The 4,570-nt window shown below is 46.4% G+C and overlaps 1 protein-coding gene across 1 annotated transcript in view; it reads left to right on the top strand.

Annotated features, from left to right (window-relative positions):
* The window catches only part of LOC107108871 (guanylate-binding protein 1-like), a 56,469-nt gene that overhangs the window by 32,738 nt on the left and 19,161 nt on the right, over positions 1-4,570 (top strand). The gene's annotated exons all lie outside the window — the stretch shown is intronic.

The following is a 4,570-nucleotide window of genomic DNA, read 5'->3' as shown; positions in this document are numbered from 1 at the left end:
TTATAGGAGTTACAATTAAAAGCTGAGAGTCTAGGAAAAAGTACAGTGAAAAGTGTTACAAAGTTGCTTGAAACCTCCCTGTCAGAAAAGGAGAAGCTTGTGAGAGACACCAAGCATTTGTTCAAATCATTCCCAGTACTGTTTACATTGTTTACCTTCGTATTTATGCTTTCTTTAAATAAATCCTATTTCCTTCAAGTATACCAGCTCAGTAAAGATTCCTTCCTCAGACCACATAGACCTTCATGAAAGCCCAGACCCTCAGTATACCTACCCAGTGAGAAATATTATAGAAAAAGGTTTGGAAAGCCTTAAAATTTTCCTGGTGGCAGCCAGATACCCATAGTAAAATAAAACATAAGAACTTTTAAAGCAAAACTAGACCTCCCCAGATAAGGGGTCGTCACAAGTGGTGCTTGGCGGTGGGATACAAACATCCTGAGGAAGAGAATACATTAAAGAGAGCATATATTAAGTAAAAATGAGACATCCTAATGGTTCTTCTGTGAGGAAATACATCTAAAACACAATATTCCAAGATAAAGCACATAGAATGTATGATACATTTAGCTTACAAATTGGGTTGTTCATGTGTCTTGGACTAGTAAAACAGTTGTTTCAAACACCACGGCCAGCTAACCATCATGTTGTACCTTCAAGACATGTTACCATACCAACAGGTAAAGGGGTACCTTCACAGATGGATCGCCACAATAAAACAAGATATTATTACTATGCAACATATTCTCTGTGATCTAGTCACAAGAAAACAAAAGCCAACTATTTCATACTTCAGTATCTGGTATTAGAAGAGTCTAAGCTGGAGGCTTAAGCATCCTCTATGCAGCTATCCATCGTGATGAAGCATAACATAAAGTGACAGCCTGGTCAAATCATAAAGTTAGCATGGCTTCCCTCTTGCCTATGGCCTTGGCCATCTGGCAGCAGGTGGTCTCCCAAACCCAATCGGGAAGCTCACTTGATGGAGCCTTCCAAAATATGACATCCACTTCCACTCCCCCCCACCCCCTGAAACCGGTTACAGAACTGAACACAGGTTCTTACAGTTAGCTAATTACCAAGTTCTTGAATCCAGCCTTGAAAAAGATAAAGATAGTGTAGGAAAGGAGGTCCAGACACCTGCAAGCCAGAGCAGGCCTGCTAATATCCGTGTTAACCCTTGAGGGGAATCAGGGTGCTTTGCCTCACAGGAGGATAGACCCGAGGTCTGACTTGGTAGAAGAAGGTGTGGTACAAGGACCGAAGAGACTCCATTTTGAGTTTCAGGCTGAAGACGAGAAATAACAGCTTAATAGGAAAATTACACTGCCTGCCTGTAAAGTAGCAACAAGCAGGGGAATTGCACTGTATGGTATGTAAACTAATGAGCTCTACACCAGGTACCATGAGATAAGTCACAAGGCTGCGATAACTTAGAAGAGTTTCTTAACAGCTTAAGATAGCATTCCATCATCCCTTGTCAATTAGAGCAAGTTTATGGTGGTACCAAGAGCTCCAGGGCAGGGGGCGGCCAAACTTGCTCAACATAAGAACCACATGGAATAAACATCAGATGTTCTGAGAGCCACAAGACATGAACACATATTACACCCACACATTTTTATTTTAAAAATATGCCAATTTGCTTTTTATTAACATTAAATGAGGCTGCCAGAAATAAAAACAAAAGGGGTAAGAACAGGTATTGATAATGATATTTATTTGTCCAATGATATTTATTTGTTTGCTAATAATATTTGTCTAAGGGAGAGAGAGAAAGAGAGAGAGAGGTGGAAAGAAAGAGAAAAAGAGAGAGAGAAACAAAGAAAGCAAATAGATGGGGAAAGAAGCAGTGTTCCCTCTAAGCTAAGTTAGTGTGAGCTAGCTCACAGTTTTTTAGCCTCCAGCTCACACATTTTTGTCTTAGCTCAGGAAGGAGGGCTCCAGAGCAAACTAATTTTTGCAGTAGCCAAATTGCTCACTCACAACTTTAATGCCAGTAGCTCACAGAGTAGAATTTTTGCTCACAAGACTCCACAGCAGGCAGGCAGGCAGGCAGGCAGGCAGGCAGGCAGGCAGGCAGGCAGGCAGGCAGGAAGGAAGGAAGGAAGGAAGGAAGGAAGGAAGGGCATGTCTTCCCTTTGCTTCCCCAGCCACCCTGCTGGGAGCCACACAATATGTGTGAAAGAGCCTCACGTGGCCCTGCTCTAGGGGCTGCTACTAATGAGAATATAGATAGTCGAAGTAAGTGTAATTGCTAAGGAATAAAGCAGAGCCAGGTGTGTGATCTTACATGTGGCAGAACTTGCCTGTTCTGGCCTACAGGCCCCATTCCATCCTGCCCTCCTTGGGGTTCCCAACCCCTTCAAGGGGCTTTTCCTTCTCTCTAGGGTAACGCGCCGCCACCACTTGACCAATTTAGGGATTTCCCACTGGGGGCATCAGGACCTTCAGCTCCCCTTCCAAATTCTCAGGCTTTGCCTTGGCGTCTCCTGCTTCCCAGTGCCTGGCTACGACAGGGACAGTTTAATGCCTTCAGTTCCCTTGGGGGAATAGTCAGTTGCCACCTGCTTGCTTTCCCCTCCTCCTGGGGCTCCCTTTTAAAAAAGCATGTCCAAGATGGTGGAGGTCTATGTGGCACAGAGAATCGCTCCCAGAACTAAAAGTTATAAAGTATTTATTGAAAAGAAAATGTTTACAGGCATACTTTTAGCACAGCACTATATTTGAGCAAAAGATACATCATAAAATGGAAACAAAACACAAATCCTCTGTCCCAGCTATAAACATATCCTATCTGATGGTAAAATATAGGACAGGCTCTTTAACTTAGCTGTCCTGGTTTCTCTACAGAAATGCCATTACCTTCAGACCCTTTTCAGATGTCCAGGCCAACCCCAGGGTCAATGGCCACCTGCTTGCAGTCCAGAGCTCTGAGTTCTCCTCAGCCCAGCATCCCAGAGAAAGACCGTGATTTCCTGTTGCAAGGAATTTCCCACCCCCAACTCTGTTTCCTGCCTGAAAGGGGGGGGGGAGAGAAGAGGCTTGACCATCCCTTTGTCTATAGGGAGCCTAGAAAGAAAACCTTTTTTAAATGGCCAGTGTAGGTCTGCTGCTTACCAAACTCCAGGAGACAATGCATTTCTCCATACCATGCAAAGGCAGAGGTCATTTCGGAGGGGATCACGGGGGATCGCAGTTCCCCCGGGTGAGGTAGGGGGACGGGGCACATGACGAAGCCCCGCCCCCTGCTTCCGGCCGCCCTGCTTCCGGCCCTCATTCAGCCAGGAGGAGGCAGGAGAAGAGGGAGGGTAAGTTGCTTCCTCCCTGCCTCTCCCCACCCCTGCCTGCCTGGGACCAGGGAGGAGTGGAGCTGCAAGGCCGGCGCCCGGGACCGTTGGGGGCGGGGTGTGTGGCATTATGACACACTTCAGGTGATGTCAGGGGGTGTGGCATATGTTAATGAGTTATGCTAATGAGTTCCCCTAGCTCTTTTTCTACGAAACGACCCCTGTGCAAAGGTATGGGCATTAGTCAAAAAGTTGTATGGTTATAAAAAGCCTGTGATGTCACTTAGTCTTTGGAATTCAGGCTTTTGAGGCTTGGGTTCCCCTTTGTTCAAATAAAGTTTTCCTGCACACTTCAGAAGCCTCACTGGTTGTGTTTCTGATTGGGAGAAACACGCCAGGCAATGGCCCAGTTGGCTAACAAAGGCACCAAACAAGAACCAATCAGACAATGTGTTCACGTCCCCTTTCAAGACCCTTAGGACCATCTCTTAAAAACTCTCAAGAATACCACAAAGTTGTTTCTCTTGTGTACATATTTTCAAACAAAGAGTTAGTACTGCTGAGGAGCTTATTTTAACCTCTTCGCTAAGAAGAAGAGATTGGATTTATACCCTGCCCTTCACTACCCAAAGGAGTCTCAGAGCGGCTCACAATCTCCTTTCCCTTCCCCTCCCCACAACAGACACCCTGTGAGGTAGGTGTGGCTGAGAGAGGTCTTTCGAGGACTGCTCATGAGAGAACAGCTCTGAAAGAACTTATGAGTGACCCAAGGTCACACCAGCAGTTGCACGTGGAGGAGTGGGGAATCAAACCTGGTTCTCCCAGATTAAAGTCCGCACTCCCAACCACTACACCGAACTGTAGGGTATTGGTAAAAAAACAACAACCCATTCTTACCCTAATCCAACAACTAACTTGATACTTATACTTAAAAGTGCATGGCTAGTATACTCCTCTTACTGCTCCCTTCGGCATTCTACTCTGGCTGGCCTCTTTGCTCTTTCTCCTTTGGGAGATCAGTTATAATGTCAGGAGATCTCCAGCCCCGACCTGGAGGTTGGCCACCCTAGGACACCCCACCATTCGTCTTCTTCCCCTCTGCTTCGCCTTCTAAGGGAATCCTTCGCATCGCAGCAGCCCATTCACTGGCCGGCCTTGTTTGTCCAGCCCCCAGCAATCGCCCCCCTTCTTCGGTTCTGCTGCCAAAGAGATCTTCCCTCCCTTCCGATAAACCCCTCGCACGGCGCCGCGCCGCGGTCCTGGGGAAACTCTCTGTCCTT

Source organism: Gekko japonicus, unplaced genomic scaffold, assembly GCF_001447785.1.
Source record: "Gekko japonicus isolate JY-2015 unplaced genomic scaffold, Gekko_japonicus_V1.1 scaffold745, whole genome shotgun sequence".
Lineage (NCBI taxonomy): Eukaryota > Metazoa > Chordata > Lepidosauria > Squamata > Gekkonidae > Gekko > Gekko japonicus.
The sequence above is the reverse complement of the archived record's forward strand: the minus strand, read 5'-3'. Positions and strand labels throughout refer to the sequence as shown.